The following is an 8714-nucleotide window of genomic DNA, read 5'->3' as shown; positions in this document are numbered from 1 at the left end:
GGACAGACACCTTGCAGTGTGGCTGTGGTCAGTGCACTGCAGCTGGAGCTAGTCCTTAGTGACATTAACATAGGCCTCCTAGCACTGCTTGGGTTTATGTCAGGAATCCTTTGCAGTGAATGCAAATGGGAGGCTGGAGGTAATTTAAGAGAAGTGATAGGTAAGGTAGAAATACTGTTCTGTGGACCAACAGGTTCCTGATTTCTCTCTTTGCTTTTCTTCTATTTAAAGAAGATGGCATTACTGTTCACCCCAAACTGAGCTGACACAGTGAAGACACAATGGAATAAAAGTGAATTTCAGCAACTTACATGGTAATTTGCAAAAGTTCAGCCCATGGTTAAAGCACCCTGCCAGGGACTCAGTGGTAGATTCTCTGGAGGCCATTGCACAGCCAGGAGTAGCTGGGTCACAGCAGACCCTGCAGTGCTGGCAATTTTCTTTAGGGAAGTAGTTAAATCAGGCTTCTTTTGAACCGCAGGAGTTGTGTGAAGGGGCTACAGCAGAAAATGGTTCAAGGGTGTTCATCTGGCTTTTCTTATACTTCAATTCATAGTTTAGCAGACTCATCAACTTCCCAGGTAGCAGCGGTTGCTTATGCCATTGGTAAGGAGCAAATGACCTCTCCTCTGTGCCTCAGACCTTTCTGCAGCTGCCTGTACCCTTCTCACACCCTGAGAACAGACCAGCATAACACCCTCTGCATGGCACTTCACCTCTGAGGTCACTTCCAAATATGAGTTGTCTGCTCATTAAATAAAGGTACTCTCAAATTACATATTACAATCACAGAGGTCAGAACTTCGAAAGTAAAAGCAAGCCCCAATGCACTTTCTCAGGGGTTTGCAGTTTTCTTGTTGGAAGGTTGTTATGTATCAAGCAAGAACAATTTCAATGCTCTCAACAAAGTCCATTATAAAAGCTGTTTATACAGCAGATCATCCAAAAAGGAGGAAGGGAGAAAGGGAGGGAGGAGTGGAAGGAAAGAAGGTCATAAAGGGAAAGACAACATTTATGTTTTCCTCCTCCTTTCTCCTTTTTGTGGGTTTTCAGCAGCTCATTTGCAAACTCTTGCAATTTGTCTCATACCAAGACAACAACCTTCTTTGTACTCAAATTATAATGCTTTTGAAACAGAAGGTTTTCCCTCACTTTGACAAAACAGTGGCCAGGAACTGACTTTTTAAGATACCATAGAGGGCTTGAACTAAACAGATCAGTTTTGTATAAAGTCTCCCAGGCGTGCAAGGTCAGGAGATGATTAGAACTCAAAAGCAAAATGGTAGAAGATATTTAGAAAATAGGACAGAATGGGGTCCTGGCTGTGGTGTTGCAGAGCCTGATAGAAAAATAACATTACAGGTGTGGCCTGTGCCAACCTGGTGTCCCAATCTGTATCTTCTGTCCAGGACCAGCTAGAAGTCATTGCTTCAGTGTGTGGACTATATTGCACCACTTCTTGACTATGCCTATAGTAACAATAGTAAACTGGCTTCTAAAAGTAACCCTCAGTGATCTGGCATGGACCCTAGATTCCCATCCTCTAAAGCACTGAAGGACCGCTCCTTGCATCATTTATTCTGACCTCTGAAATACTCAAGCTTTCTTCCTTCCCTCAAAGTAGATGAGAAAAAAACAAATAGGACATCTTTCTAAAATGTATCAAATCTACCTTGAAAGAGTCCAAGCAAAGACAATCCCGTTTCTTTGCCCAGTAAGTTACTTTAATGTTTAGCTGACCTCATTGCTAGAAAATGGCAAGGTTACTTTCAACCTCTGAAGTTAATCTATTCCAGATGGTACTTCCTATTTAGCTTCATCATGAGAACTTTTTTACATGCATGAACACCTTTATGTGATGATCCTAGGAACCTGTCATTGAGCACTGCCACTCTTGGGTATATGAAAGAAAAGGTGGAGTTACTGGATAAACCATTATCCTTCTCCTAGTATATCACCTCAATTTTGTGTGACAAGGTGTGAAGGGATTTCCCAGGTGGGAAGCTGCTTCTGGACCTTTGCCTTCTCATTCTATGGCTTTCTTTAAGGGACTTCTGACATTTGCATCATCCTTTCGTGAAGAGCGTCCACAAAGGCAACAATGCTATTCCATTGTGAAATAATCTTGGAAAAAGTGGAAAGAGGCTCTATGGCAGACCACAGAAACACTGTCCTTCTACTTCTGAAACTAAAACTACATAAGTGATGAGGCACTGGGACTCAGACCCCACTGACTGAAAATCAAAAGCAAAGCTGTAGGCCTGAAATGCTCTCAAAAAGCAAGTGAAATATGTTAAATTTCTGGACCTGTCAGTTCCTTTGCTTGGAGTATGCAAGCACTATGAAAGACCTGGTGACTCCTGCCAATTTTATTTCTGACAGGCACTTTCTGTAAGAGAATTGGACTCACAGTGGGTTTTCTGACTTCTATTTTGGGTACTATTATATGGGCTGTTTCACCATGACTCAGCTGAGTCCACATTTTACAGGTGTAAAAGCTAGTTATCCTTATCGTGCTTTTAGTTTTGCCATGTGCTTTTGGCTTAAAGCACACTGTACTAAAACAAATGAAACAAAACACACCTAGCAAGACTGCACTATTGCCTTTGTTTTCCTTCCAAAGCTGAAAAGTGTCCTTGCACTCTGTTTTACCCTCCTCTATCCTCTTCCTAAGGAATAAGCTGCAAATGAGCTTCAAACTTCTCTGATCTGTGCTGAAATCTGCCTCTCTTAACGAGCAGCCTTCTGATTCTTCTAAACACACCACAGCTTGGCCCCTGTTTTCCTTGACACTTTGCCAAGCCTATTACACGTCAGAGCAGCCAGTGAAATAGAAGAGTTAGATTTCCATTTGGCTTAGTCTAATTTTCATTGGCTTTGAAATACAGCAACTGCTTTTCTTTTGTTTTATTTTTCCTTGTAATTTTGATTGTTTCCTTTTCTTTTTCTCTTTCCCTGAGAAAAACTGAACAATAGAAAATTGCTAAAATGAAATGCCTTTCTCCTATGCTGTTTTGGGATTTTTTTGTTTGCTTGTTTGTTTGTTTAGTTTTGGTTTTGTTTTGGTTTGGTTTGTTATTTTTTTTTTGTTTTTTTTTTTTTTTCATAAAATAACCACTTATTTGTTCCAGAACAAGATTTCACTATCTGAAGAGATTTTCTTGCAGGAAGAAGTGTGCTAATGAGGTCATATGTAACCAGAACATATGGAATTGCCTTACCATTATCCCCATTTGAACTGCTTTGGAAGTAGGGTGACAGCAAGGTGTGTGTACGTGTGAAAGAAGGCAGTAGCCAGGGCTAGTAGAGCATTCGTATACCATGTGAGCAGGAAAGCATTTTTCTCTGAAGCAAAAGCATTTGCTTTTCAGAAGGGCTTATGCAGGCTGGAGGAATAAGCCAACAGGAATATGAAGAAATTCAATGAGAACAAATGCAAAGTCCTGCATCCAAAAAGGAATAATGTCTTGTGACAATACAGTCTGGGAACTGACTAGCTGAGGAGCAACTTGGCATGTGCTTAGAGGGGAACATTGCTGCAGACAAGCAACTGAGGAAATTTCTGGAATTGCTAGGGATGATTTATTCGTGGGCATGTTGGACAAGCCAACAGGAAAGATGCTCTGCTTTGTATCCTACTCAAGGGTAGAGAACAAATGATTGGGAAAATGAAAGCAGTTTTACAATGAAAGTTGTAATAAGATGATAAGGTGATAATGTGCAGCTTGCCAAGTGATGTGAAGGTAAGCAGCAACATTACCACCCTGCACTTCATGAAAGCGTACTTCATCTTCCTCAGGGAACTGATAGAAAGATTGCTTGTGGGGCAGCCTACCAGGGTGAACAGCCCTGAGATAGCTGTCTGGTCTTCCAAGACAGATTCTTAAAGCCAAAGAACGATCCATTCCAATTCAAAGGAAAAAGGGCAGGAAGTGTGGCAGGAAGGTGGCCTGATAGCAGTGAGAATTTCTGACTGAGCCAAACTAGAAAAGGAAACATATGGAAGGTGAAAATGGAGACACACAATCCAGGAAGGATACAAAAAGCGGCGTGCAGGGAGGATGAGGAAGGGTAAAACTTGCCAGAAACTTAAATTGTCAATGTATCTGGAGAACCCCATTTTACTGGAAAATTCTTCTTTGAGTTTTCCCAGAGAGCTGGGCCCAAGGCAGTCTGGGGAGGAAGAAGTAGGAGTAGCATTATTCAAAGCAGAGGGAGACTGAGATAGGGGCCCTGTAAGTGAAGTGAGCATACACAGGCTGGGGGTCCTGATGGTGTACCTCCAAGGTTGCCGAGCAGGCTGACTGATGTCTTTTTCAAGGCTACCATCTAAAGGATCATGGTGATAAAATAAGTTCTTTAAGATTGCAAAAAGGCAAGCAAAACACCTGGGGTTTTAAGAAAAAGGAGGAAAAAGATCTAGGAAATTGAATCTCTGTCCTCAGTCTCTGGAAAGATCATGGAGTAAACCACCCTGGAAGCCACCACCATGCACAGGAAAACAAGGTCACTGGGAACAGCCAGCACAGATTTACCAACGACATGTTATCCCAATAAAACTGTTTTCTCTGAAGATATATAACTGACCATAAATGAAGGAAGAGCATAGATTTTAGTCACCTTTACTTTAGTGAGGATTTTGACAGTTTTCAACAACATCTTTATAGAGAAATATGGTTCATATGGATGACTTAAAAACCATGTTAAAAGCCACCTAGATTGCTGAGTTCAGTTTAGGTGTCAATTATTCAAAGACTATATGACAGCCGGTTACCAGCTATGATCCTTGAGGGTCTATAATGGGTCAGATGTGTAGTATTTTCATTAATGACCTCAACAATAGGTCAGAATGCACGCTTGCTGAGTTTGCAGATGATGGCAAATTGTGTAGAGCACTTGAAACACTGAAGAAGAGAGCTGTCATTCGAAAGGACCTTCATAAACTGCAAGAATGGTCAGACAGAAGCTTCCTGAAGTTCAGCAAGAGCAAGTGCTTCATTCTGCATTTGAAACATGACAGCCTGATGCAACAGCACAGGCTGGGGACTGACCAGCTGAGTTCTTTTCAGCCTTGCAGAAAAGAACTTGGTCCTGATGGACAGCAAGGATAAAGTAAAGCCAGCAACACATGGTAAAGGAAGGCAACCACTTCATATGTAAGATTGTAACGAGCCTGTTTTCTTTAGCTGGGAGAAGAGGAAGTGCAATTTGAAGTCTTTCATTAACTAAAATGGGATTGTAAGCTGGACTCTTCTCAGAGGTGCCCAAGAATTTGACAAAAACCAAGTTGTAATAGGGCTAATTCCAGCTGATCTGATCTAAGTACTGTCATACTCTGACAGACTAATAGCTGGCTAAAAGTTATTCCTCTAAGAAACTATGGCTGCTTTTGCTTTAGCAAAGAGTTTGGTACAATAAAACTGGATGAGCAGATTGATGCAGTTAGTGCTCAGGCTTCTTATCTCCACTACATGCAGTATGAAGCTCCCCTGGTCTGAAATTTGACCTGAAGTTTGAGGTCCTCAGGCATGAACTAGTGCTAAGTCTTCTTTAACATTGGAATTAATTTTGTGAGTCTGTAGCTGCATTACAGAGGGACAGTTGCCCTGTGGAGTCAACAGTTAACTCTTTCCGATGGAATAATTTGGCGTAAGCATGACTATCACAGGCAGAAAGGTGACTAACCATGACTTCAGGGATATTCTTCAAGTCACTTTTTTCAAGTGAGTGAGAAACATCAACAAGACTATTCAGTAATTTAGTCAGGTGCAGTTACCTGAGTCAAATGCAGATGAGTACAGACGATGTTTTGAACATTAAGTGACATTCATCCTTTTGGAGTGATATAACCAGATACCCAAAACAGGTGGTGGTAGTGCTGTTTCTGCTTTACTAAGGGGTTGTCCTGTTACAAGGACAGATACTGCTTTTGTGGTGACCATAAATGTTGAAAAAAAAAAAAAAAAAAAGAAAAGAGAGAGAATCATAAATAAAGATCCTGGTCATTGGGCCATGCTATCAGGAGGAGCATAGCAGATCCCAAGCGTGCAGTCTAATCCTATTGCTACAGTGGCAAGTGAGAAGTTCATGTTTGGGAAGGATATGGGACTACTACTCTACTATTAGCGAGCAGAAGCCATATGAGGTCACTGGTGAAGTATCAGTGGCTAGAAAATCATTTGACTCTCACTGGGGCACTGCAGATGGACTTCAGGTGACTGTCAGCAAGCCAAATGTGTAAGCCCTCTAGAAGGAGATGAAGGATTTAAATATCTCCTGATGGCTTCTGACAGATTGTTTGTAACTTACCAAGTGTGCAAATACTCTGCCTCAATCAGGAAAATAACAGGGGGCATTTGTGGACCAATCTTATGCCCCAATGTCTCTATGAGAAACTCACCAACCCATGATGCAGACAATGTCCACCTTGGGATTCCATGTTAGTTAAGAGTCAAACCACATACTGGAATGGGCTGCTTGCCTGAGAGTACAAGCTGGTGCTGCTGTGCACCCTTAAGTAGGTGAGATGGTGTGATAAAGAATTAAGACTGGGGGAGAAGAAACAGCCAGACAGGCAACCTTTACTAGAAAGTAAACTTGCAGGTCATTTATTAACTACTCCTGTTTTTTTAATGTATGTGTGGAGCTGGTGGGTGTTCTGTGTGTGAAAGTGCTGCTGTGCCACAACTTGCTACAAATTAAAATTCACCAAAATTATACGAAAAAAGGAAGAGAAATCAACCTGTTCTTAGAAAGATTTTTTTTTTATTCAACTTCATCCTAGGCAATTAACTTCTTGTAAAGAAGAGACCTATTTTGCTCTGCAAGGGAGAGAAAAAATATCCATGCCATAAAATATAGTAAAGGCTAAAGGAAATTGAGCTGAATTCACAAAACAGTCAAGCAAAGGGGTCAAGTGAAATTGCTGCATAAAGTGTTCATTTCTAGACTTTCTGTAGAGCTTCAACTAGCACAGCAAAAGCTCTGATGCCCCATTACCCATGTTTCAAATTCTCTCTCCTCAGCAGCTCAGTTCCCACAATGGTGACAGGAAGCTTTTCTCAACAATTTTATATATAAAAAGAGCAAAATCCAACAGTCAGATCCTGAAACTTGTCCAGTTCAATCCAGCCTATCCAAGAGCAAACAAACCCAAGCTTTTTTCTATTTCTGCTTCACAGGGAGCACCATTTCAGAGCTAAAGATTTTCTTCTGAAACAGAACAAAGCAAAGAGTGTATGTGATGCTCCATTTTCTATCTTTTTCTCTCCAATTATTTAAAAAGCAAAACAAATCAACACAGCTGCCTTTCCTAGATACCATAGACATACTCTGCCAAGATAAGCAGCCCTTTTTGTACCTGAGCAAATAGCATTTAATTCACTACAATCCAAAGTCTAGAATCAAAGGTTGAAGCTGCAAATAGGGACTTGAAATCCTTTCTTCCCTGTAAAAGGGGTCATTTCTTGACTGTAAGACTGGAGTTTCTGTGCCCAGTATGTAGAAACATTGAGAGTTAGAACATGTGGAAGGTGTCCCTGCCCATGGCAGGGGGTTGGATCTAGATGAGCTTTAAAGTCCCTTCCAACCCAAACTATTCTGTGGTTCTATGTCAGGCTGAACTGTCTTAAATACATCTCTGAACAGCAAGCCTGGGGACTTACTGTGGCTATTTTTTCTTCCCAGCTGCAGTAACTTACAGTCATCTAATAACTTACTATTCAGAGAACACCTTTAATAGTTTTATCCATTTTTATTAAAGTCAGGAAAATGCCATAGTTCATGTCTGTATCTATGGATATTCACTTCTCTCACAAGGCCCCTTTTGTAACACAGAAAAAGTTTATCAGCAAGCACAAATGAGGTATTCATACAGAAAATACGGGGGATAACAGGCCCAGTAAGACCTGGGAAGAGTGTCTTGTCAAAGTTAGTAATTCAGGTAAACCTGTGAGGCAGGGATGAGCTGCCTGCAACTGGAGAGCTTAGAGCTGGATGGAGTAACCTTCTTTTTAGACTTCTGAGGGTAAAAACTTTAGGCAAAAGAATGCTTTAGATACGGCATTACATTTTAAATACATAAGATTTCTTCCTTGTTTTGAATATGGCAAGGTCCAAAAAAGAGATACATTTTCTACAAGTTTCCTGTCTCCAGTGTAGATACGGAAGTGTGCATGGCAATGTCCGCAGTGAAGAGAACATGAAGAAAATGGGTGCAGAGATGTTTTCTCTGAATTGGTACCACCAGCAACAAGGTCTATGTGTTAAATCCAAACCACAGTATGTTGACTCTCGATTTACAGCTCATGAACACTGGACTTTGGAAGTTAGGTTTTATTTGTCACTTCATGAAGATAGTCCAAGAGCTGATGTTCAAAAGGTGCAAGATTTAAATTTAAGGTCCAGTTCTGGATGGTGAAGCTGGGCTGTGGCATACAGACCTGGGGTTACAGTTTACCTCTGATGCTCATAGGTGTTAGTTAAGCTACTCTAAATGCCCTACCACTGTCTAATTAATAAAGTTAATAGAGTCATGTAATAACTTACATTTGAAGAGACTTATGAAGGTCATATGATCCAATCCCCACTTAAAGCACTGCCAACTTTGACCAGGTTGCTCAAGGCCCTGCCCAGACTAGTTCTAAGTACCTTCAAGGGAGTGTAAGAAAGGAAGGGTAGATCCATGATGGGGATATGAATTCACATTTCAGAAT

Source organism: Neopsephotus bourkii, unplaced genomic scaffold (genome assembly GCF_033783945.1).
Source record: "Neopsephotus bourkii isolate Nb327-2 ecotype Australia unplaced genomic scaffold, CSIRO-AGI_Nbou_v1 NB_1589, whole genome shotgun sequence".
Taxonomy (NCBI): domain Eukaryota; kingdom Metazoa; phylum Chordata; class Aves; order Psittaciformes; family Psittacidae; genus Neopsephotus; species Neopsephotus bourkii.
This window is presented reverse-complemented; position numbering follows the sequence as displayed.